Source organism: Mesoplodon mirus, assembly GCF_964341445.2.
Source record: "Mesoplodon mirus genome assembly, chromosome: X".
Taxonomy (NCBI): Eukaryota; Metazoa; Chordata; class Mammalia; order Artiodactyla; family Ziphiidae; genus Mesoplodon; species Mesoplodon mirus.
Window position 1 is genome coordinate 21,989,751 of NC_138981.1, and position 27,341 is coordinate 22,017,091.

Consider the following 27,341-nt stretch of genomic DNA (forward strand, 5'->3'; position numbering starts at 1 on the left):
TCATTCAGTCCCCTGTAATTAATTTTTGTTTTGCTTCATCTTGGGTTAGTAGCTTTATGAATCAATCACTTTTCCAGCAGAGTCTTAGAAATTCTTACCAAGTTCAGTGTTATGATCTTAAAGTTATCCGAAACTTGTATTCTAGAGTACTTGTTAATAGCTTTTCCATAAATCTCATTGAAGATGAAGCATTTTGCCTGTAGATGATTACAAATGCTTTCAGAGAGGAATCAAGAGTAAAACAATAACTGTGACAAAAGACTTAAAAACATCCATGGTTAAAGATCTAGTGAGAATTCACCAAAAAATGATGCCCAAATTATTATTTTGTGACATACAATATTATAAAATAATAACTGGAATTTTGACTGATAACATTATACAAGGACATAACAGGTTTTTAGGAATTTCATAAAATTTCTAGAACGCATATTAATAATATATACTATATAAATATAATCTAAGAAGGTCAAACATTACTTTTTTTTTTTTTTTTTTTTTTTGCGGTACACGGGCCTGTCACTGTTGTGGCCTCTCCCGTTGCGGAGCACAGGCTCCGGACGCGCAGGCTCAGCGGCCATGGCTCACGGGCCTAGCCGCTCCGCGGCATGTGGGATCTTCCCGGACCGGGGCACAAAACCCGTCTCCCCTGCATCGGCAGGCGGACTCTCAACCACTGCGCCACCAGGGAAACCCCAAACATTACTTTTTATCTGACAATGTTTGCCATGCAATTTAATATCAAATAAGCCTAAATAAACTGAGATTTCTCTTTTATAAGGAGAAAGAGCAAATTTTTTTCAGAACTTCCAGGGGCCCTCTGGAAAATTCCAAAGTTAGTTTGAGGTCAAAAAGACTTCATTCAGAATTTGATTTGGGGAAGTTTGTTAAAAATGTCAAAAGATTTGAAACCCTTGATCAATTAGGAGTGTAAGTCACTATGACATAATACTTAGTTATCTGTTCACCAAAGTGATAACTGAAAGATTTCAAAGGCAAATATAGAAAGTTATATAGTTGTAAAAAACCTTAGCTCTTAAAATTGAAAAAACTCAGTTTTCCTAATTAAAGATCTGATAAAGACAATGTGGAACACAGGAAATATTTCCCATGACATGGAATCCTTGTTTCCTAGGCAGATTACATTAAAGGTAAAGAAAAACCTTTTATAATATTTTATTAAGAACAGACCAATAATCTAAGAAATTTTGTGATTTTAACAGAGAGAAAATTAAACTCTAGTTTTGTATCAGTACATTACTGAGCTCATTTTAAAAATTCTTGTAAATAAATCTACTCAATTTTAGCCAGCTGTGACCTCACAACATAAAATTTCTCTTCCACAAACCTTTTGCATCTTTCTATATCCATTTAGGTTTTGCCTTCTTCTTTTTCCTTTCTTCTTCTGAAAAAAAAAAGTCATTTTATTTTACACATTATTCTCTTTCTCCTTAACAAAAACACATCCTATATTCCTTGCATACTCCTCATATGAAAATACATTTTATTGTAAATCAACTATACTTCAATTTTTTAAAATTACAAGTTCAAACCTCATAATAAGGATCACTTTGATGTTCCATATCCCTCGAATCAGCAGTATTTTCACTATTATATTGATTTCTTCCAATCAATGTGAGGGAGAGCAATGTCAGTTTTCATTTCTTTGAATCAAAGTGAAAAACTGCACGGCAGAATAGTCTAACAAATAATGTTCATGTGCTGTTGGTTGTCAAAGAGAAGAGTTAGAGGGAAAGAGAAAACCAGACATCAGCTCCTCTCCCTACAATACACTAAACAACCAGTTCAGGTGGTTTTGTGTCCTATTCACTTGTGCAGTAACTATTGCTCGTATCCATGCCATGTAAACTCAGTCTATTATTTTCAGGATGTAGAACACACCTCTACATCCTTAGCAAGGAAACGGAAGACCCAGTTTCATAATGAATGAGTGCTTTGGCACTTGTTAGGGGTTTGTATCCTTGGGTTTAGACCAATGAGTTTATTAATTTCCTAATGCTAGGTATTCAGGGGCTTTATGGAGAATGGATACAAGTTCTGTTGACAGAATTAAAGGCTATGTAGCTGTGACAAAATTAAGAATGTCTCAGTTCTACTCTGTTTTTGGAATCTGAAGGGAGAAGAAAGTATGTAGAAAAAATATGCAAACACTTACTGAAAACTGTTTGTTCTTTTTTTATTCAAATATTTTATGGAGTTGTTTTTTATGAAGAAATGAAATAAATCTGTACTGATATTTTTTAATCCAATTTTCTTCCCTTTCTTTGTATACAAAGTTGTTTTCCTTCACTCTTTATTGTTTCTAGTAGCTCTATTTTTACATATTGATTATAAATTTTAACTATGAGTAATCTTTATTTTCCAGTGAAAGTTACAAAGCAGGCAATAGTGAACTATCTATCATATATTAGCACCCCATAGTAAATTAGCAAATTTATAAATATATAATTATAGGGCCTCCCTGGTGGCGCAGTGGTTGGGAGTCCGCCTGCCGATGCAGGGGATGCGGGTTCGTGCCCCGGTCTGGGAGGATCCCATATGCCGCGGAGCGGCTGGGCCCGTGAGCCATGGCCGCTGGGCCTGCGCATCCGGAGCCTGTGCTCCGCAACGGGGGAGGCCACAGCAGTGAGAGGCCCGCATACCGCAAAAAACAAAAAACAAAACAAAATATATAATTATAAAAACTTATACTTTTTAGAAACACATTTTTCATAGTATAATATTTAATGTGGTTTTAATGTGGCAAAAGACATATTTATTAATAGACCCAAATATCTTTGTCTCTGTAAAAATTAAGAAAAATAAATTTAAATTTATGTTTAGTGATCAATGTCTCAGTAAATTATCTTATTTGGAAATGATCTAGATAATAAATGTTCATTATTTAGTTTAGCTTAGTATAAACTTTTATTTTATTTTATTTTATTTTATTTTTTTTTCCCCCCGTACGCGGGCCTCTCACTGTTGTGGCCTCTCCCGTTGCGGAGCACAGGCTCCGGATGCGCAGGCTCAGCGGCCATGGCTCACGGGCCCAGCCGCTCCGCGGCATATGGGATCCTCCCAGACCGGGGCACGAACCCGTATCCCCTGCATCGGCAGGCGGACTCTCAACCACTGCGCCACCAGGGAGGCCCTAAACTTTTATTTTATTTACATTTATTTAAATTACTTGTTTTTAACAATTATGCTTAGATTAGCCATCAAACAGCTAGCCATCATCTTAAGTTTTGTTTGTTTGTCTGTTTGTTTTTGTTTTGCGGTACACGGGCCTCTCACTGTTGTGGCCTCTCCCGTTGTGGAGCACAGGCTCCGGACGTGCAGGCTCAGCGGCCATGGCTCAAAGGCCCAGCTGCTCCACGGCGTGTGGGATCATCCCAGACTGGGGCATGAACCCATGTCCCCTGCATCGGCAGGCGGACTCTCAACCACTGCGCCACCAGGGAAGCCCTTAAGTTATTTTGTAACATAGAGATAGCATGAGCTTATTCGACAAATAAAACAAGGTAGAAAAAGTTATATGTTTGCATTACATTTAATATTGACAATTCCAAAGACAAGTCTGTTTTTATTAAACCAACAAACTTAAACTAACTTTTATTTAACAAAGATTATCCTGATCATGTGAAATTGAAAACAGTTGGATTAGAGTTTCCATTTCTGAGAGTTTTAGGAATATTTAATTTATACATGCACTTATTTCTCTTTAAGCCAACTAAGTAAAATTCTTTTAAAGATATCAGGGGCAGAGTCAAGACGGCAGTGTGGGAAGATGTAGCATTAGCGTCTCCCCACAACTAGGGCGCCTGCCCGCCACTGGTGGGGAGACCTCCAAGGAGACAGGAGGAACCCCAAAGTGAACCAGTAGGACGTAGGGGTACTGAGGGGGGAGGGAAAGTGGAGGCCAGAAAGGATCAGTGCCCCTGAGGCCAGGGAGATCAGGAGAGGCAGGTGGGAGGGACTCTCCAGGAAGAGCGGGAGAGGAGCAGAGGGCAACTGCCCCATCCACTCAGGCCAGGGAGCCTGCTGAGCTCCCAGGCCGATCCCCTGCCCTCCAAAGCCCCCTCCAGACCACGTGGGTTCTTGAGGGCATAGGAGGGAGGCCAGGGAGATCAGGAGAAGCAGGCGGTAGGGGCCCTCCCAGACTGGAGAAGCAGGAGAGGAGGGTGTTTACCCCACCCACTCGAGCCCAGGAAGCCTGCTGGGCTCCTAGGTGAGGTCCCCTGCCCTCTGAGACCAGGGGTGGGGGGCACACCTGGGCCCCTTCTGTTCCTTGATCCTAAGCCCCAATCCCCACAGCCCCCAGGGCCTTTTCCAGCCCTGTGGGTCCTGAGCATTGGCCCTGCCCACCACCCAAACCTCACCCTTGCTTAGGCCCTGCCCTCCACAGCCAAGGCCTCCCCCCACTTTTTTTTTCCCCTCCTCTTCTTTTTTACTATTGTGGTACTGTAGTACTTTCCGGTTGTTGATTCATCTATATTTTTATTTTTATATTCTTCATAACATATCTGTTAGTTTCCTAGTCTAATTTTATATTTTACTTTGTTATTGGTTTTTTGGGGTTTTTTTTTTTGCCGCCCCAGGTGGCTTGTGGGATCTTGGTTCATGAGCCCAGAGTTGGGCCTAAGCTCCTGCGGTGGGAGCTCCGAGTCCAAACCACTGGACTAACAGAGAACCTCAGACCCTAGGGAATATTCATCAGAGTGAGGTCTCACGGAGTTCCTCATCTCAGCACCAAGACCCATCTCTACCCAATAGCCTACAAACCCCAGAGTTGGAAACCTCAGGCCAAACAACCAGTAAGACAGGAACACAATCCCACTCATAAAAAAAAAAAAGAGACACGGCAAAAAAGTATATCACAGATGAAGGAGCAAGGTAAAAACCTACAAGACTGGGCTTCCCTGGTGGCACAGTGGTTGACAGTCTGCCTGCCGACGCAGGGGACGCGGGTTCGTGCCCCAGTCCAGGAAGATCCCACGTGCCGCAGAGTGTCTGGGCCCGTGGGCCATGGCCGCTGAGCCTGCGCATCCGGAGCCTGTGCTCTGCAACGGGAGAGGCCACAGCAGTGAGAGGCCCGCATACTGCAAAAAAATAAAAAATAAAAAATAAAAAATTTTTTTAAAAATAAAGTCTGCTACAAGAGACAAGGAGGGACACTATCTAATGATCAAAAGATCAATCCAAGAAGAAGATATAACAATTATAAATGTTTATGCACCCAACATAGGAGCACCTCAATACATAAGGCAAGTGCTAACAACCATGAAAGGAGAAATCAACAGTAACACAGTAATAGTAGGGTACTTTAACAACCCACTTACACCAATGGACAGATCATCCAAACAGAAAATAAATAAGGAAACACAAGCTTTAAATGATACAATAGACCAGATAGATCTAACTGATATTTATAGAACATTCCACCCAAAAGTGGCAGAATACACTTTCCTCTCAAGTGCACACAGAACATTCTCCAGGATAGATCACATCTTGGGTCACAAATCAAGTCTTGGAAAATTTAAGAATATTGAAATCATATCAAGCATCTTTTCTGACCACAACACTATTAGATTGGAAATCAATTACAGGAAAAAAACTGTAAAAAACACAAATACACAGAGGCTAAACAGTGCACTACTAAATAACCAAGAGATCACTGAAGAAATCAAAGAATAAAAAAATACACAGAAACAAATGACAATGAAAACACAATGACCCAAAACCTATGTGATGCAGCAAAAGCAGTCCTAAGAGGGAAGTTTATAGCAATACAATCTCACCTCAAGAAACAAGAAAAATCTCAAATAAACAATCTAACCCTACACTTAAAACAACTAGAGAAAGAAGAACAAAGAAAACCCAAAGTCAGTAGAAGGAAAGAAATCATAAAGATCAGAGCAGAAATAAATGAAATAGAAACAAATAAAACAACAGGAAAGATCAATAAAACTAAAAGCTGGTTCTTTGAGCAGATAAACAAAATCGATAAACCCTTAGCCAGACTCATCAAGAAAAAGAGGGAGAGGACGCAAATCAATAAAATTAGAAATGAAAAAGGAGAAATCACAACTGACACTGCAGAAATACAAAGGATTGTAAGATACTACCACAAGCAACTATATGCCAGTAAAGTGGACAACCACGAAGAAATGGACAAATTCTTGGAAAGGTACAATTTTCCAAGACTGAATCGGGAAGAATTAGAAAATATAAACAGGCCTATCACAAGTAATGAAATTGAAACCATAATTAAAAATCTTCCAACAAACAAAAGTCCAGGACTAGATGGCTTCACAGGCAAATTCTATCAAACATTTAGAGAAGGGGCTTCCCTGGTGGCGCAGTGGTTGAGAGTCCGCCTGCTGATGCGGGGGACACGGGTTCGTGCCCCGGTCCAGGAAGATCCCACATGCCGTGAAGCAGCTGGGTCCGTGAGCCATGGCTGCTGAGCCTGCGCGTCCAGAGCCTGTGCTCCGCATCGGGAGAGGCCACAACAGTGAGAGGCCCACGTACCACACACACACACAAAAATATATATATATATTATATATATATATATGGGAATTCCCTGGCAGTCCAGTGGTTAGGACTCGGGGCTTTTACTGCCGAGGGCCCAGGTCCAACCCCTGGTTAGGGAACTAAGATCCCACAAGCTGCACGGGGCGGCCAAAAAAAATATCATATAGGTATATATATAATATACATACATACATGGATATACATAAACATGTAGACAGACACAAAGGTCTTATAGTCTTCATTTTTTAATTTTAGCCATATCTCAAGTATAATAATACAAAACTCAAAAGAATCTGGATCCAAATTGTGTTTCTGGCCGACAGACTAAGTTAAGGTTACCTGCTCAGATGGCCAAAGTTTTTTAATGAAGATTTTGTGTGTGTGTGTGTGTGCGTGTGTGCATGTGCACACACGCACATGTGCACTGTAAGGATTCTTTTAGAAAAGCTATTTTTAGAGTCATTGTGTCTCTTAGAAACTTCTGCATACCAATCAAAGAGTATCTTCCATCGTCTCTGAGAGGTTTGCAATCCTCTTTTCAAGGGCACCCCGTAAAGTGGACTATCTTATCTAAGTTAAAGTTTCCCCGAAGTGGCCACTACAATTCCAAATTATCCTTTGTAAAGTTCACCCACTTTGCCAGAAAGGCACAAGATCCTGGTCCATAGTAGGTATACATACAAGAAGCAAGAGTTTTTAAGGGAGGAGGAGAATGAGATTTAGATGAGGTGGAACCTATCTCTTCCTCTAGATTCCCTGAAACAATCTGTGAGGAGCTCAGTAATCCTACCATTGCCTAAATCCCAGGGAATCACAAGTTTCTCCCCTTTCAGACAGAAGGGTGACTTACCAAGAAGCTTCAACAAACAAAATACAGGTATGCACAATAAATTCCGAGAGCTCAACATGCAAAGAGAGCAGCATTCAGGCTGACTGCAAGATTGGCAAGAAAGTGGTGGGCTCAATGGGCCCAGTGGGTACCAGCACGTGGTTGCTCACTGGCCTCAGAGTTGTTGAGGGTCTTCTTTGGATCCCACTTCTGATGTCAGAAAACTGTCAAAAATCCAGAAATAACACAATCAAAACCACCAAATCAATAAATAGTATTTAGTAAGAGTTTGTTGTGTATATAAAAACAGGAACTGAGAGCTTCCAGAGTCAAAGATGGATATGAAGGTCACAGGCATTAAATTACAGCAAGGCTTATAAAGTGAAAATGAGAAAGTTATTAACGTTTACAATAACTGGTTATTACAATGGGGGGTTCCAGATGGCAGGGGATTGGTTAAAAGTGATTATCTCATACCATTTTAAAGACCATGACTTAAGGTTGTTTTTTTTTTAATGACTGTCAGAGGCATTTACAAGAAATAACCTGGGTTAAGTTTCATTTATGTTCATGAAATAAGCTAGATTTAGTTGAGCTTACTGGCTTAAATGCTCAGGGAATTCTCAAGTCCAGTCTCCATTTTGTATTTAATTTTAACCACACACACACACACACACACACACACACACACAAAGAGCAATCTGCTTTAATGTACTAGAATAAATGTCTCAGGCCAAGCCTGCCAGAGTTTGGTTTTGCTATTAAAGGGCACATTCAGGGCCCCTCAAGGTACTGAAATCTAGTGTTGGGAAACTAGGGAAACAGTGTCACTCGCAGGAAGCCCAGATTGAATACTTTAGTGATTGGAGCTGCTCCAATTCTAACTGAAGTCTGTGCTGTGCCTTCCTGTCTGGGACTATAAGTGTTGAGAAACACTCTGGGTGAGGGAGTGGGTGGGAGGGAATCAGAGAGGGGTTCACTACTGATGAGGCATATGCGGGAGACTCAGAAGTCTGTTCAATCATTCCGGGACCGAGAGCCCCAGGGAAATCAAGCTGCTTTGACCACTTCCTCGTCATGCGCCGTCATGCACGTCATGCACGCAGTGAACCTGCAGATTCTCTGCCTTCCAGCCCCGCCAGCCCACACCACTGAGAACTAACGTCATCCAATCCGGTCCCCGCCAGTTCTCGCACTTCCCCTCCCTAATGCTGGCGCCACCATCAACAGGTCTCCGCCCCATGTGCCTCCCCACTTCATCCTTTGTCACCATAGAAACACACAGAGATTCAATGACGTTTGAGGGACTAAGAATACAGAGATGAAAAAAGCACAGTCTTGCACCAGGAGAGGCACACAGCCTACGAGAGCGAGAACACGGAAACAAATCAATATAATATGACATTAACTGAGGAATATGCAAAATACTCCTGATACAGCAAGAGTGAATTATTCCTGAACAATGTGATTTGGACAGTATTTTCCTCACCCACTATATTAGCTTCCTATTGCTGCTGTAACAAATTACCACAAACTTAGTGGGTTAAAACAACACAGATTGATTATCTTACAGTTCTGGATGTCAGATGTCTGACACATGACTCAGTGGGCTACAATCAACGTGTGTTGGCAGGGCTGTTTTCTTTCCTGGAGGCTCTTGGAGAGAAATCATTTCAGAATCCCCTGCAAACCAGTTCTGGGCATGGCTTTTACTTGGCCAAGAGGCTCTTACAGTCTCAGAGAAAGTCAAGATAATGAATAGGAGGAATTTTTCTGATGAATTCTACCTTAAATTCTTAAAAAATAATCAATAGAGGGCTTCCCTGCTGGCGCAGTGGTTAAGAATCTGCCTGCCAATGCAGGAGACACAGGTTTGAGCCCTGGTCCAGGAAGATCCCACATGCCATGGAGCAACTAAGCCTGCGTGCCACAACTACTGAAGCCCACGCGCCTAGAGCCTGTGCTCTGCAGCAAGAGGCCACCGCAATGAGAAGCCCGTGCGCCACAACGAAGTGTAGCCCCCACTCACCGCAACTAGAGAAAGCCCACACACAGCAATGAAGACCCAACCCAGGCAAAAATAAATATAATAAATAAATAAATTTTAAAAATCAATAGAGCCAATATATTAATTTAATCCATTTATTAAGCACCTGCTATATGGCACGTGCTTTGCTGGGTGCTAAAGCTACAAAGATCAAACAGAGAGAGTTCCTGACCTCCAGGAATCCACCACCCAGAGAGGAAAAAACAGAAATGTGATCAAATGCACTGTGATAACTGCTCCAGTGAATAATGTGCCATAAGATCTCAGAGGAAGCAATATAAGTAATGCATTCTGCTGGTATGCAGTGTTGGAGGAGTCTTGGTGAGGAGACAGGATAGTGACCTGTAGAGCCACAAGAGAAGGTGACACTTCAGAGTTCTTCCCTTAGAGAAAAAGAGACTAAATAACCTAAATTGAATTCTCCAGTTTCATAAATACACTTTTTATAAAGAGGCTAAGAACGCTTCCCAAATAATTAAATGGGAATGTGTTTGTTCGTTCTTCTGTCTCACATTATCACACATACCTGGCTAATTAAAATATGTCATTTTAGGGACTTCCTGGTGGTCCAGTGGTAAAGAGTCCGCCTTCCAATGCAGGGGACGTGGACTCAATCCCTGGATCTTAAGTGAACTAAGATCCCACATGCCACGGGGCAACTAAGCCCACGCGCCACAACTACTGAGCTCGCGCACCTCAACGAGAGAGCCCGTGTGCCACAAACTACAGAGCCCACTCGCCCTGGAGCCCGCGCCACAACTGGAGAGAGAAAACCTGCATGCTGCAACTAGAGAGAAGCCCACATGCCGCAACGAAGAGCCCGCATGTCACAACTAAGACCCAATGCAGCCAAAAATAAAATCAAATCGTAAAATAATAATAATAATAATAAATAAGTCATTAAAAAAATAAAATGTCATTTTAATTAAAGGCATCCATGGAAGGTGGCCAGGTATCAATGTACCGATGGCCCAGCTGCTCATTTCCTGGCAAGCAAGTTCCCTGAGTAACCTACCAATGTCACTATCATCCCCAACCCAGATGAAACTTATGCTGGAGGCAACCAGGGCTATGTGTCCTCAGAGGAAATGAGTTGCATAAGCAAGACATCCTTTCGCTGCATTCTCAGAGGACTTAGTTCCACGCCCAGGGAGAAGTAATGTGACTCTCTCAGGATGGTTCAGAGGCAAGCCCCAGATTCCTGAGGGAGATTCATTGCTTGCTAACATGAACTTTGGCCCTGGGTAGACAAATCTCCAAACCATCCCCGTCATATGTCATGTTTGTTCAAGTCAAGACACACCTATCAAGTGCCTACTCTATGAGAGAAACTCTGCTTTGATGCTGGAGCCACGAGACTGAAAACGATAGTCTGCCACAGAGGGGCTCATGTCTGGCTTCCTGACTCATTTCCCAGATGAGGAAGCTGAGGCTCTGAACTTTCTGGTTTCTTTCTCTGGTCTGTTCATGTCGTACTCTCTTCATTGAGTACTTTCCTCCCTTCCTAGATTCGCAGAGCCCAACTGAAGTGCAACTTCTTCTAAGAGGATTTTCTGACTCCTGTAATCATTAACTTTTACTTTCTCTACATTTCTATTTCACTAAGTCTGTAATCTGACAATTTATCACTTAATTATACTTTGCTTTGTATTATTTCTTTAATTATTTAAAGTGTCCATCACGGAACTCCAATGATATTGTAAGCTTCTTGAAGGCAGGAGTCATCTTTTAAATTTTGAGTCTGGGCACAAAGTTAATTCTCAATATTTAGTTAAGATTTAACTGATTGGATGATGGAAAGCAGCTCTCAAGCAGTAATGGAAGGAGAGGAATGGTAAGCAATGCTCCCACCTTCAAAGGCTGGTTTAGTCCTAACCCAGCCTTCAAAAACCAGCTGCACTGCGTTTAAAGAACCTTCCATAAGAGCATAACATAAAAACAAAAGGGTCCACATTACAGATCATATTCACAATCCATCCAATTAAAGACTGAGTCCATCAGAGTTTAAAAAAAAGGGATGATTTATTATATGGGAGAACCATGTAAATGTCAACCTCAAAAGCTAGCCTCCCAGCATCCTAAATTTAATTTAACCAATCTATTATCCATGCATTAATCTAAACCCTTTGAGATGTTTTTAAATTAAAAATAACTTTTTTTCTTATTGCCATAAAGGATTGTTTTTTCCTCCCTCTCTCATCCCTATTCTTGGGGTCTGGCACCTTCTAGGAAAGCTTGATTAACAGAAGTAGGCATTTAGTAGGGAAAGAAACAGCAACTCTTTGTAACATTACAACGCCTGAAAGCACATGAATGTTGGCAGTGGGAAAGGTCTGATTTTTTGTAACCATGGTAAGGGCCTCTTTCTTTTCTCCCCTCTTCTACTTACTTGCAGGATTCAAGCCCAAGGAAGTCCTCAATCCTTTTCTAACCCCTGGCCTGTCTCATCCAGAAGGAACTGGATGACTGACACCCAGCTGAAGGCTATGGAGTGGAAGAAGTCTGAAGGGCTGTGTTTCCCCTGTGGGCTGTAAAAAGGCAAGTCCACTACTTTCTTCTGGTCTGTGTTGCTCTGTGTCTATATTCTTTTCTCCTGTTACAGTAGAGTTTTTCCCCTGGTACTTCGGCAGAACTTTTTCCCTAGTACACTAGGTTCTGGGAGAGGAAAGGGAAAAGGAAAGGGATAGGGATAGGAAAAGGAAAGGAAAGGAGAAGCAAAAGCAAAAGCCCCATCAGGAGCAGGTTATCTGCCACCTGTCTATGTGGAGCAAAGGCTTTTCACATCCTTTATACTCCTCTTCCATCCTATAGTCAGCCAGAACCTGGCACATTGTAGGAAGGCATCTGACAGTCATCTCTTTCACTGAAGAGAAGATATCATTGAAGAATTCCAAAGAACTCATAAGGGAGAAGAGGATTCCCATTGGTAGAACCAGAAAAGCTTATCCAGAGTCTTGAAGGTTCTGTCTTTATTTACTGGCTCCTAAACTTGGCACGGTGCCTGATACCCTGTAATTATATAATAATATGGATTGATGAAATGGCTAAATAGCAGTATGATAGCTACCAGGTATTGAGTACTTACCTCAGTGCCTAACATGTTGAAAATCTATAATAAATATTAGTTGAACAAAGAGGGAATAGCAGTAAGGATAATATTATTTATTGAGAACTTATTGCTCAATTATCTTGTTTAATCCTCACAACAACCATAGGAGATCAGTATCCCCCTTATTCCCATTTTACAGATAAGGAAAAATCAGGGTTTACAGGCATTCAGTAACTTTCCCAAAAATCAAAAGGGCTAGCAAGAACTTCCCAAATAGCTATTACCAGACGTGCAGTGAATGGTGTCCTTCACCAGAGGGCATAGTCTTATACCTCAGACTTGCCCTGAAAAACTGATGATGCGGTAGATCTGGGGAAGTAGACTCATGATCCCAGCCATGTATAACACCAATCGCTGCTGGAATCAGGGGATTCTGCACAGTCAGAGGAACCAAACTGGGAAATGAGAAGGCATCTCGAAAACGAGATGATCACAAGGCCTCAAATCATAATCCTCAAGTTCCCCTCTCATGTACATATTCAGCATTTTCTAAGCCTTCAGTCAATATTTCTCCCTTTCTGGTTTGTTTCCCCATGTGGACAAATGTATTCTACATCTAATTTTTACTTTAGTAAATTATAAAGTAATGACACATGGTTCTAACTTAATGGATGTGTTATCATCAAATGGCTCCCCAACATACTGTAAACAAAATGTTTTGAAATTTGTCATTTCAGAATCCTATATCTGAATGTTAATTTTCCTAATCTAGGACTCTTTTCTATCTCAAGCCAGTAAATAAGGAAACTCTATTTCTACTTCTTTCCTTTCCACTGTGTTTTGGCAAAAATAGATTCAGAACTTATTACTACTTAATTTGATCCTTTCAGGTGGATCTGAGTCTGTCTCATTTATTGGCTAGATCCTTACATACATATCATTCTTACCCGCCCCTTGGTCCTGTCCACCATGGAAACAGTAAGTGATAAGGGGACAGAAACAAGCATGAAATTCAAAACCAGATGCAACCTGGTACTGGGGCTACAGGGCCCTTATTTTCTGTAACTGGGGTGGACCATTCCTACTTGCCTGTTCTTGGTATAATACAGTAACGTTAAAGTCAAGATTGGGAGAAAAGACATATCAGGTAAATACCAAAAAAAAAGCTGTATTAGCTGTATTTATTTCATAAAAATGTACTTTAAATAAAAAACCACTATAAAAATAAAGAGGCACAAGTGTGAGAATAGGAAAAATTCACCATGAAAATATAAAAATTCTGAACTTGCTTGAATTGGCAATTCAATAGAAGAAAAAAATATATGGCCAATAAACATATGAAAAGATCAATATCACATTAATAAAATTCAAACCACAATAAGATACCATTTTATACCCATCAGATAAGCAAAAACCATGAAGTGAAATTACCAACTGTTGGTGAGGATGGAGAGCGCCATGAACTCTCATTCACTGCTAGTAGAAGTTGTGAATGGCAGAATCACTTGGGAGAACAATTTGGCTCTATTTCATAAAGTTGAACCCAAATATTACATGCTTTGACCCAGCATTCCAGTCCTTGGCAAGTACCCTATAAATTACTGCTCCTGTACTCAAGGACATATACAAGAATGTTCATAATAGCATTGTTTGAAATGGCAGGGAGGGAAAAAAGTAAACAATCTAAATGTCCATGAATAGGAAATTTTTTTAACCTTGAATCCTCTGAGGATGATTTTTTTTTTTTTTGTCTGTGTTGGGTCTTCGTAGCTGCACACGGGCTTCTCATTGCAGTGGCTTCTCTTGTTACAGAGCATGGGCTTTAAGCACGCAGGCTTCAGTGGTTATGGCACATGGGCTCAGTAGTTGTGGCTCGCGGGCTCTAGAACACAGGCTCAGTAGTTGTGGCACACAGGCCTAGTTGCTCCGCGGCATATGGGATCTTCCCGGACCAGGGCTCGAACTGGTATCCCCTGCATTGGCAGGCGGATTCTCAACCACTGCGCCACTAGGGAAGCCCCTGAGGATGAATCTGAATCCAATTCATTCATAATACATTGCACAAATCACAGTTTCAAGGTCAGGACTTCTTTTTTTTTTTGATAGATTTCAATGTTTATAATTTAATATTTCCTTCTTGTATCCCTTTCACACATATGAATAAGCCTAAACATTCCAAATAGGGAAAACATGCACTATTGGATTATTAACTGGAGAAAGCTGTGTAGCTCTCTGTCTTCCACAATGGCTCACAGGGTTGAAATGCCTTGCTGAATTTACCATGGTTCAGGTACTAGCCCTGAGTTGTGCAAGTCAGAAACTTGAGTTGTCACTTCACTAAAGGTGAATCTATGTCCTTAGGAAGACTCACATCAACCAAGAGACTGATAAATGAAATAAGAATATCAATTTCTTAATTCATAATGAGATGTGAGACTGCTTGGGGGCCATGAGAAACCGGCTGTAATCAGAAAATTTACTGATAAGCAAGGAATCAGTTGCATTCAGCTAAGACACATTCACTAGAATGTAAACGCCATAAGGACATTTTTGTCTGATTTTTCCACTGCTAAAATTCCAGCGTCTATAACAACATCTGATTCAATAAAAATCTATTAAATGAATGAATAAGGAGAAACTTAAGTATCCATCTCCACAATATGCAAAGACTGATCTCAAGATTCAGCTACTGGAGTTCTTGCATCAGGGTATTCCGGTTCCAGTACAGTGCCAGAGCAGGAGGCACCAATTTTGGCATCTGAGATTCTTTTCCTACGCTTCCAGGACTGATCCTAGTAGATACATTTAGTTGCCTAGACTACAGCCATTCCCTTCTAATTCCTTGCTAAGAGCATCCCAATTTTGTTTGGGGCAGCAACGTGCTCAACCTCAAAGAACGAATCACAAGTCATCTTGGCCAAACATAGCATCTCTGTTCCCCTGTGCCAAATACTCACTGTCCCAGCCTCCCTTGCAGCCATGGGTAGCCGTATTACCCAGTACTGTCCAATAAGACATAAAGGGAAGACTTCTGGAGTATTCTAGTAAAGATGTTGCTTTCCAGATAAAAAGACAGAGCCTCAGCCAGAGAAAGATTTTAGCTCCTGACCCTTCCTCCCTGTTTAGGATGCAGATGTGAGGAAATGATGCTTGGAGCTACTGCAGCCCTTTTATGTTCAAGAGATGAATCGAGAATAATTGGCAGAGTGGAAGGGTTTTAAAAGCCCAGTTGCTCTGTAACATGGTTAATTGCTGAACTAGCCCTGAAACTGGCTACCTCCAGTCTTCTAATTGAGTTTTTTAAGTTTTCATGGCTTAAGCTACTGTAAGTAGGTTATTCTGTTAGTTGTAGTCAAAAGCATTCCTAACTGATACAATGATTAAGGTTGTTATAAGATATACCTTTTCTCTTTAGGTATGTTAATACAGTCAGTCAGTTTATAGTCAAATATTAACTGGCCTAGGATACAATTTGAATATCTCTGCTCGATTTTAAATTTCACTTTCAGAGCCTATCCTAATCTCACTGATTTCTAATGCCACTACCCAATGTGACAGCACTGAGCACCTCAGGTCTCCTTTTCCCAACACTCCTTTGCCTGATCTGTTCCTTCTTTCAAATCTATCCAAGTTGTGCCAGGTTTCTGGCACTTCTGAACCAAAATAATCTCTTTTATCATGATAAACAGAAACTGATTTCAGTGCTGAATGAATCAGAATATAGTTGATGTTATCAACAAAAGCTACTGAATTCCGTTTGTGGGAATCTGGATATCATGCTTACTTACTTATTCTTTATTTCATTCCATTTTTGAGAGGTAAATATAAGATGTTTTAGGTGTTTCCTTTGGTGATTTCTTTTTTTTTCATTTCTTACTTAAGTGGTTTATTAATATTCCTTCCCATTTTCATTTTCACTCTCCTTCAACTTAACAAATATACTCCTTGTCCTTAAAAGCAAGGGAAGACCTATCGTTCATATTTTTAAAGGATTCCAAACTTAAGTTACCTTTAGGAGAAAAAAAAAAGTTCTTAGTGTTCAAATATACAATTTGAATAAATTGCTTTAATTCCCCTCCCTACTCCTTTGGTGATTTCTTACCTGATAGGTATAAGATATCAGAAACAACAGCAGTCCCACACTTCCTGTTTGTCCCGTCTGTTCTTTATTCCTTTTTTCCTCTTTTCCTGTCTTCCCTTGCATTATTTTTTATGAACCTATTTTATCCCCTCTATTGACTTATTAGTTATACCTTTTTAAGAAATTTAGTCGTTGCTCTGAGCTTTACAATATACAACTTTAACTTATCACAGTTTACTTTATAGGTTATAGCATTTAACATATAATGTAAGAATCATATAACAATATACGTCCATCCCATCTCCCCCATTCTTTGTGCTCTTGTGCTCATACATTCTACTTCTACAAATGTTATAAATCCCATAATATACTGTTGTTATTCTTACTTTAAGTAGTTAAGGATCTTTTAAAGACATTAAAAGATGATACAAATAGATGGAGAGATATACCATGTTCTTGGATTGGAAGAATCAACATTGTGAAAATGACCCTACTACCCTACTATCAAACTACCACTGGCATTTTTCACAGAACTAGAACAAAAAATTTCACAATTTGTATGGAAACACAAAAGACCCCGAATAGCCAAAGCAATCTTGAGAAAGAAAAACGGAGCTGGAGGAATCAGGCTCCCTGACTTCAAAGTATACTACAAAGCTACAGTAATCAAGACAGTATGGTACTGGCACAAAAACAGAAATATAGATCAATGGAACAGGATAGAAAGCCCAGAGATAAACCCACACACATACGGTCACCTTATCTTTGATAAAGGAGGCAAGAATATACAATGGAGAAAAGACAGCCTCTTCAATAAGTGGTGCTGGGAAAACTGGACAGCTACATATAAAAGTATGAAATTAGAACACTCCCTAACACCATACACAAAAATAAACTCAAAATGGATTAAAGACCTAAATGTAAGGCCAGACACTAACAAACTCTGAGAGGAAAACATTGGCAGAACACTCTATGATATACACCACAGCAAGATCCTTTCTGACCCACCTCCTAGAGTAATGGAAATAAAAACAAAAATAAACAAATGGGACCTAATGAAACTTCAAAGCTTTTGCACAGCAAAGGAAACCAAAAACAAGACCAAAAGACAACCCTCAGAATGGGAGAAAATATTTGCAAATGAAGCAACTGACAAAGGATTAATCTCCAAAATTCACAAGCAGCTCATGCAGCTCAATAACAAAAAAACAAACAACCCAATCTAAAAATGGGGAGAAGACCTAAATAGACATTTCTCCAAAGAAGACATGCAGATTGCCAACAAACACATGAAAGAATGCTCAACATCATTAATCATTAGAGAAATGCAAATCAAAACTACAATGAGGTATCATCTCACCCCAGGCAGAATGGCCATCATCAAAAAATCTACAAACAATAAATGCTGGAGAGGGCCACTATGGAGAACAGTATGGAGGTTCCTTAAAAAACTACAAATAGAACTACCATACGACCCAGCAATCCCACTACTGGGCATGTACCCTGAGAAAACCATAATTCAAAAAGAGTCATGTACCAAAATGTTCATTGCAGCTCTATTTACAATAGCCAGGACATGGAAGCAACCTAAGTGTCCATCGACAGATGAATGGATAAAGAAGATGTGGCACATATATACAATGGAATATTACTCAGCCATAAAAAGGAACAAAATTGAGTTATTTGTAATGAGGTGGATGGACCTAGAGTCTGTCATGCAGAGTGAAGTTAAGTCAGAAAGCGAAAAACAAATACCGTATCCTAACACATATATATGGAATCTAAAAAAAAAAAAAAAAAAAGGTCCTGAAGAACCTAGGGTAAAGACAGGAACAAAGACACAGACCTACTAGAGAATGGACTTGAGGATATGGGTGGGGGGAAGGGTAACCTGTGACAAAGTGAGAGAGTGGCATGGACATATATACACTTCCAAATGTAAAATAGATAGCTAGTCGGAAGCAGCCACATAGCACAGGGAGATCAGCTCGGTGGTTTGTGACCACCTAGGGGGTGGGATAGGGAGGGTAGGAGGGAGGGAGATGCAAGAGGGAAGAGATATGGGAACATATGTATATGTATAACTGATTCACTTTGTTATAAAGCAGAAACTAACACACCATTGTAAAGCAGTTATACTCCAATGAAGATGTTTTAAAAAATAAAAATAAAATAAAGACATTAAAAACAAGAAAAATGTCTTTTATACGACACACACATTTACCATTTCTGGTACTCTTCATTCCTTCGCATAGACTCTTGTGTCCATCTGGTATCATTTTCCTTTAACCTGAAGAACTTTTAGCACTCCTTGTGGTACAAGTTCACTAGTGATGAATGCTCTTGGCTTTAGCTTATCTGAAATATCTTTATTTTGCCTTCACCTTTGAAGGACATTTTCACTGGATATAAAATTCTGGGTTGAAAGCATTCTTCCAATGCTTTAAAGATGTTGTTCCACCATCTTCTGGTTTGCATTGTTTTTGATGAGAAACCAGTGATTAGTCTTAACTTAAGATTTTCTCTGTATCACTAGTTTGGAGAAATGTGATTCTGCAGTGCCTTGATGTGGTTTTCTCTGTGTTTATGCTGCTTCGCATTCACTGGGATTCTTGGATATGTTTGTTTGTAGTTTTCAACAAATGTGGAACATTCTGGAAGCTGAGTAAGAGAATTATAAAATTGTAAATTGAGTTTCATTGTTATAGAATGCTGAAGGTAAATGAAGAGTACTTAACCACTATTCATAGCTCTTTAACAGCTTTTTGTTTTTAACCATGGATTCAGAGACTAGATACTGAAAGAAAGTTTGGGACATTGCTCTGTCTGCTGTCTTGCCCAGATTCTAAGCACCGTAACTGCATAACTTCCCTCTGTTTGGTATAACCTTAAAATATCTGTAAAAAGGAGAAGCGAAAAAAAAAGTTGTATGAATCAATATGTTCTGCCTAATGCTTTTTCAATATTTTCTCCTATTTTCACTAAGCCTACCTCTTTAAAAAAGATCTCCACATGTGGTTTAGAGTTGGAGTGTTAATTAGGTCACAGATGAGGTCCACTTTTAGAGACAGGATTGTAAATAATTTATCCTGCATAATGTGTTCTGGATTTGACCTTGTCCACATGCTGTCTGGCTAGGCAGATGAAAAACTCCAGGAAGAGTACAATAGGGATTACAATACTGATTACCCAGCCTCTGTGATTACCAGACTCTGTGATGATTCCTGATTCTATGATCATTGGAGCAATATTCCCTCATTGGTTGGCAAATGTTAACAGAATCATTGCACATTTATTATTCATGAGGAGGGTGAAGCTTCATGACAGAGGTCAATGAATAAGAGAATGATCCCTGTGTAAAGGCAGGAAGAAAACCGATTTAGGGACAAATCCTTCTCTCTCTGCATTGGACCATTCACAATTATTCTTCCTAATCCAAAAACTGTTACAGTCTTTATTTTACCAAGTAGACAGAAAGGAAGAAACATTTAGAGGGTAAGTGTTGTATTCTAAGTACTTTACAAAGGGCTTTACAGCAGCATTTAATATTCACAACCTTAGGAGGAGGAAATTATTCTTATTAACTCCATTTGACAGGTAAGCACACTGAGATGCAAGAACCTTGTCCAAAATCACACAGCTGGAGCCGACCCTGCTCTTTGGTGGGGCTAATGGCAGACTCTGGGAAGGCTCACGCCAATCAGCACTTCCCAGAACTTCTGCTGACAGTGACCTTGTCCCCACGGTGAGCCACAGCCACCCCCTGCCTCCACAGGAGACCCTCCAACACTAGCAGCCGTGTGGCTGACAGGGTCTTGGTGCTCCGGCCGGGTGCCAGGCCTGTGCCTCTGAGGTGGGAGAACTGAGTTCAGGACACTGGTCCACCAGAGACCTCCCAGCTCCACGTAATATCAAGCAGCAAGAGCTCTCCCAGAGACCTCTGTCTCAATGTTAAGACCCAGCTCCACTCAACGGCCATCAAGCTACAGTGCTGTACACCCCATGCCAAACAACTAGCAAGACAGGAAGACAACCCCACCCATTAGCAGAGAGGCTGCCTAAAATCATAATAAGGCCACAGACACCCCAAAACACACCACCAGACGTGGACCTGCCCACCAGAGAGACAAAATCAAGCCTCATCCACCAGAACACAGGCACTAGTCCCCTCCACCAGAAAGCCTACACAACCCACTGAACCAACCTTAGCCACTGGGGGCAGACACCAAAAACAACGGGAACTACCAACCTGCAGCCTGCGAAAAGGAGACCCCAAACACAATAGGTTAAGCAAAATGAGAAGACACACAAACACACAGCAGATGAAGAATCAACGTAAAAACCCACCAGACCAAACAAATGAAGAGGAAATAGGCAGTCTACTTAAAAAAGGATTCAGAGTAATGGTAGTAAAAATGATCCAAAATCTTGGAAGTAGAATGGAGGAAATATAAGAAATGTTTAACAAGGACCTAGAAGAACTAAAGAGCAAACAAGCAATGATGAACAACACAATAAATGAAATTAAAAATTCTCTAGAAGGAATCAATAGCAGAACAACTGAGGCAGAAGAACAGATAAGTGACCTGGAAGATAAAATATTGGAAATAACTACGGCAGAGCAGAATAAGAAAAAAGAATGAAAGGAATTGAGGACAGTCTCAGAGACCTCTGGGACAACATTTAACGCACCAACATTCGAATTATAGGGGTCCCAGAAGAAGAAGAGAAAAAGAAAGGGACTGAGAAAATATTTGAAGAGATTATAGTTGAAAACTTCCCGGGCTTCCCTGGTGGCGCAGTGGTTGAGAGTCCGCCTGCTGATGCAGGGGACATGGGTTCGTGCCCCGGTCCGGGAAGATCCCACATGCTGCGGAGCGGCTAGGCCTGTGAGCCATGGTCGTTGAGCCTGTGTGTCCAGAGCCTGTGCTCTGCAACGGGAGAGGCCACAACAGTGAGAGCCCCGCGTACCGCAAAAAAAAAAAAAAAAAAAAAAAGAAAGAAAACTTCCCTATTATGGGAAAGGAAATAGCTAATCAAGTCCAGGAGGCACAGAGAGTCCCATACAGAATAAATCCAAGGAGAAATATGCCAAGACACATATTAATCAAACTGTCAAAAATTAAACACAAAGAAAACATATTAAAAGCAGCAAGAGAAAAGCAACAATTAAGATACAAGGGAATCCCCATAAGGTAAACAGCTGATCTTTCAGCAGAAACTCTGCAAGCCAGAAGGGAGTGGCAGGACACATTTAAAGTGATGAAAGGGAAAAACCTACAGCAAAGATTACTGTACCCAGCAAGGATCTCATTCAGATTCGATGGAGAAATTAAAACCTTTACAGACAAGCAAAAGCTAAGAGAATTCAGCACCACCAAACCAGCTTTACAACAAATGCTAAAGGAACTTCTCTAGGCAGGAAATACAAGAGAAGGAAAAGACCTACAATAACAAACCCAAAACAATTAAGAAAACGGTAATAAGAACATACATATCAATAATTACCTTGAATGTCAATGGATTAAATGCCCCATCCAAAAGACACAGACTGGCTGAATGGATACAAAAACAAGACCTGTATATATGTTGTCTACAAGAGACCCACTTCAGACCTAGGGACACATACAGACTGAAAGTGAGGGGATAGAAAAAGATATTCCACACAAATGGAAATCAAAAGAAAGCTGGAGTAGCAATTCTCATATCAGACAAAATAGACTTTAAAATAAAGACTATGGAGACCTTCAAGATGGTGGAAGAGTAAGATGTGGCAATCATTTGCAAACAAGAGGCCTGATTAACACCTCTTATTGCTGACCCGGCTCTTTTAACTGTGGCCTAAAGTCATGTAATACTTTACATTTATAAACAGAAGTCTTACACTTTTGATGGTCTACCCCAAATATGAAACAGCTTTCCATGTCCTAAATTATAATTTCTCAAAAAGAAATGTAAGGTAAGGTAAAGTAAGGTAAGGTAGGAAAAGAAAAGAAAAGAAAAGAAAAGAAAAGAATATCTTGGCCCATAATTCAACTATGCTTCAATAAAAAATAAATTAAAAAAAAAGGAAATCTTGGCCCAAAATAAGGTGTTTTCTTGGGGGTGGTTGTATTTATTTATTGATCATTCTCACAGGTTATCACCCATCTGTGATATGTAGCAAGAAAACCATCCTCTGAGAAAGACTCAACTTCTATTACAACTGTGGAACCCAGATGTTATCAAAATTTAGATAATTCAAGCTAGAGCAAGCACATCTAGAGAGTCATCTCAAATTACACTTTCATGTAGTGAGGACCTGAAGTTTTAGAGTGTTTCTTTAGCTCCAGATCAACAAAATTACATCTCTGCTCACCTAGTAATTTCACTTCTAGGAATCTACCTAAGGAAACAATCAGAAACCTGGGCTAAAATTTGAGTTAAAAAATGTTTATCAAAGTATTAGGGACTTCCCTGGTGGTGCAGTGGTTAAGAATCCACCTGCCAATGCAGGGTACACAGGTTCAATCCCTGGACCGGGAAGATCCCACATGCTGTGGAGCAACTAAGTCCGTGCACCACAACTACTGAGCCCGCGAGCCATAACTACCGAAGCCCACGTGCCTAGAGCCTGTGCCCCACAACAACAGAAGCCACCGCAATGAGAAGCCCGCACACCACAACAAAGAGTAGCCCCCGCTTGCCACAACTAGAGAAAGCTCGCATGCAGCAACGAAGACCCAACACAGCCATAAATAAATAAATAAATAAATAAATAAATTTATTAACAAAACAAAACAAAGTATTATTTATCATTGGGAAAAAGCCCTGCATCTTCAACAACAGAATGGTAAAATAAATTTCACAATGGAACTCTAAGGAGCCATTATATATATTTTTTAATTTAAATATACCCAGTGACATGGGGAAATACTCTACACTATTAATAGTAATAATGTTAACAATTATGCCAGGTGCTATGCTGGGTATTTTTTTTTTTTGCCACACTGCGAGGCTTGTGGGATCTTAGTTCCCCAACCAGGGATTGAACCCAGGCCCTCAGCAGTGAGAGTGCAGAGTCCTAACCACTGGACCACCAGGGAATTTCCACTGGGTACTTTATATGTATTACTTCATTTAATACTCACAACAATTAACCATATGAAGGGTACTATTATTATTTACTAATTACAGATGAAGAAATGGTGACTTAACAAGGTTAAGTATTGACACAATCACACAGATGGGGAGTATCTAAGTCCAAAGCTGTAGTAGATAAGAAGCCACTACACTCTGCAGGATAGACATTATAGATACATGATACCAATTTTTTGTTATTACATACACACAACCCACACAGGTGATGTTTAAATTTTTTTTTTTTTGCGGTAGGGGGGCCTCTCACTGTTGTGGCCTCTCCCGTTGCGGAGCACAGGCTCCGGACGCGCAGGCTCAGCGGCCATGGCTCATGGGCCCAGCCGCTCCGCGGCATGTGGGATCTTCCCGGGCCAGGGCTCGAACCCGTGTCCCCTGCATTGGCAGGAGGATTCTTAACCACTGCACCACCAGGGAAGGTCCCTTTTTTTATTTCTGCACTTATATTTTCTTAATCAATATGCATTATTTTTATAAACAGAAAAAAAAAACTGACACCTTCCATAATAGTTTAATAGGGCAAGTTGGACAGCTTCACTTTGGCAGGGAAATCAACAGAATTCCTTCTTTCCTAGCTCTACCACTTCCTGGCTGTTGCAATTTTGTAGCCCTCTGAGCCTCTGGTTCTCTCTGTTGCAAAGATAGAGCTAACATTAGCTATTTCACAAGACAGTTGATATTAAACAAGTCAATGAATGTAAAACACCCACGATGTCCCTTGGCTGTTTCCTTTCCTCCTACTCTCCCCCTACTCAGACCTCTTCAGTTATAGGAATTATCTTTCTCAAAAAGATTAAATTCTGTTGTAGTAAACTACAAACATATCTGCAAAGTAAACTGTATGCTCTGAGGGCTCGTTTCAAAACTTAGTCCTCCTTTATAACCCCCAAGTACCTAGCGTAAGAGTCAATAAATAGTTGTTGATTTGTTGACTCATTAGCCAAATAAAAGTTTTCCAAATGCTAGGGAGTTAACCCCTTTTTATGCAGTTTTAAATTTAAATTCCAGTATCAAGAGGGGTAATGTTGGTCCTCCATGGCATCTATCTATTCCTGACAATAAAAAACCTAACTTGATTCATAAAGAAAATTCACATTTCTTAGGGTTCTAAGCTTTTACGTGTGCAAAAAACACAATCACAATGAGCTTTTTTTAGCCACCTGTTTCTCAGAATGGGCTCTCCTTGTCATAATGGCAAAGTGAAGCATAAGAGCATGAAACTTAAACTGGAAAAACAGAATAAATAGAAAACAATTATAGTGTGTTTTTTTTTTTTTTTTTTTTTTTTTTTTTTTTTTTGCGATACACGGGCCTCTCACTGTTGTGGCCCCTCCCGTTGCGGAGCACAGGCTCCGGATGCGCAGGCCCAGCGGCCATGGCTCACGGGCCCAGCCGCTCCGCGGCATATGGGATCCTCCCAGACCGGGGCACGAACCCGTATCCCCTGCATCGGCAGGCGGACTCTCAACCACTGCGCCACCAGGGAGGCCCTTGTAGTGTGTTTTAATGAAACAATCATTATTCTAAAAACTTAAGCAGCCCACATTGAAAACGACCTTGTTTTTGCTTCAAGGAGGCAGCTATTATTAGTGCTTAGTCACCTAGTTCTTACTTACTGTTAGCAGTAACTCTGTAACAAGCTCTCCTGAGTCCTCCCACAAAAGAGAACAAAGCAGAAGCAGGAAGGGCCTATGTATGGTCATCCGTGTGCAATGGTGTCAGGAAAGACACTACCTGAAGTGGCTTTAGGCAGACAAGAATCAATGCTATTTTTAAAGATCTTTGAGAAACACATTTCATAAATTCTCCCAATGACTCACTATGCATGAAATCCCCAGAGGGTGGGAAGGCTAACAGAGGAGCTACTTTTGCTTTCTTTTCTACATACAGGATATTGCGAGCAAAGGCAGAGAATTACTTGTTGAATGTTGGGGGAGTCATTTGGTGATAATCCAACCTATAGACTGAAAACACGGCAGGCCCCTTTTATGCTTTCTCTTTGACTCATTCCAGAACCCAGGCAGGGCAGCCAAAGCAGGGCCCTCAGAGGACCTGTCTGGGAAGGTGGTTTGTAAAAAGCCAAAAAAACCCCAAACAAACAGAAAAACCCTCTATCTGCAAGAGGCCCGAGTACTTGTCCCATTGGGTATAATCCAGGAAGAGCTATACTCTTATCCAGCTGTTCTCAAACATTTTACTCTCAGGACATTTAAAAATAATTGAAAAATCCAAAAAGCTTGCCTTCAAAAATTCTAGAAAACATGAGAACACACAAGCACACATTCCTTTAGTCACCAGAGCAATGATGTCATCACACATCTGTAAATATATAACAATTTTCCACAGCAATGCAAGCCAGGAGATAGTCAGATATCATCAACATGCTGAAAGAAAAGAACTTCCAACCTCAAACTCGCTAACAGTGAAATAAATCCTTCAAGAACTTTAAGATGAATTTAAAGACACATTTAGACAAGTAAAACAAAAATTTTACAAGAGCAGACCTTCACTAAATGCAAGTATGAAGGAGTGTACCTCAGGCAGAAGGAAAGTGTTTCCACAAGGAAGGTCAGAAATTTAAGAAAAAATAAGGAAAAAAGTAAGAAAGAAAATATTCTGTTAACTCTAAAAATTACCAGCAGAGGGGGGAAAAATCATTGAGGAATCGAAGTAGCTTACCTTAGGAAATTCTAGAAAACACAACACAAGCACACATTCCTTTAGTCATGAGAGCAATGATGTCATCACACATCAGTTCTCTGGAAAATTTCAGCGAGAGTAAGAAAAGGAAACGAAATCCTACCACTACTATGAAACTAGTTTTGAAAGGATCTTCGGACCCACAGGGCCCCTCAAAAAAAAGGGACCCACAAGGCCCCCTTTTTTTTTTAAAGGTTTAACTCTATATTTGGTCTGTGCAGGGGCTGCGACAGGGCCTGGAGGCCTCGTCACCCGTCATGTTCCCCTGACACCAGGCCACCTGGGCCACTAGACCCGGTGCCACCCCAGCTCAACCGCGACCCCCACCGAGGGAGGGGACAGCCTATTCGCTCTCAGCCAGACGCTGCGCCCAGTGCTGAAGCCCCGTCAGGGGCCACCGCGGAGGCTCCGTCCTCTTCCCTAGGCGGCCGTTTTTAAACGCAGCAAGCTCAGGCGGATGCAGGCTGCGTGCACAGCCGAGCGGGAAAAGGCACGCTCTGCCCTGAGAGGATGGTACGGCCCCAAACGGGTCCCTGATAAAACGTAAGAAAAACACTTGCGAAAATGTACCCTATGAGAGCCACTGCTCTAATCCCCTTATCCCCCCATCGCCCAAAGCCAGTTCTCTCCAAGGAAGAAACAGCAAAGTCACTGGTCCAGGGCCAAAAGGGGAACCCCTCTCTTCCTTTTTGCGAAGGTTACTGGGGGACGCTTAGGCTCCGAGGTCGAGCTTTCGGGAAGGCTCCGCCAGGCGCCGCTAGAGGGCGCCGCTAGAGAGCCGCACCTGGCGCCTCACCGCCCGCGCCCCCGCCCGCGCGGGCCGGGTTCACACGGGCGGCCGGAAGAGAGGGAGGTGCCCGGAAGAGGGGGACGGTCGCGATCTCATTGGACGAGGCGCCGCGGCCTCATTGGACGAGGTGCCTCATTGGACGAGGTGCCTCTGCCTCGCGGCCCGGGG

At 41.1% G+C, this 27,341-nt stretch overlaps 1 long non-coding RNA gene across 1 annotated transcript; it reads right to left on the minus strand.

Annotated features, from left to right (window-relative positions):
* On the minus strand, nt 1–27,252 carry LOC309797067. Its single transcript, XR_014292542.1, has 5 exons — nt 26,363–27,252; nt 18,771–19,207; nt 7,391–7,593; nt 1,349–1,405; nt 1–197 (listed from the first exon to the last, which is right to left on the minus strand). It is a non-coding gene; the product is annotated as an uncharacterized lncRNA (long non-coding RNA).
* Nucleotides 27,253–27,341: the final 89 nt, after the last annotated feature.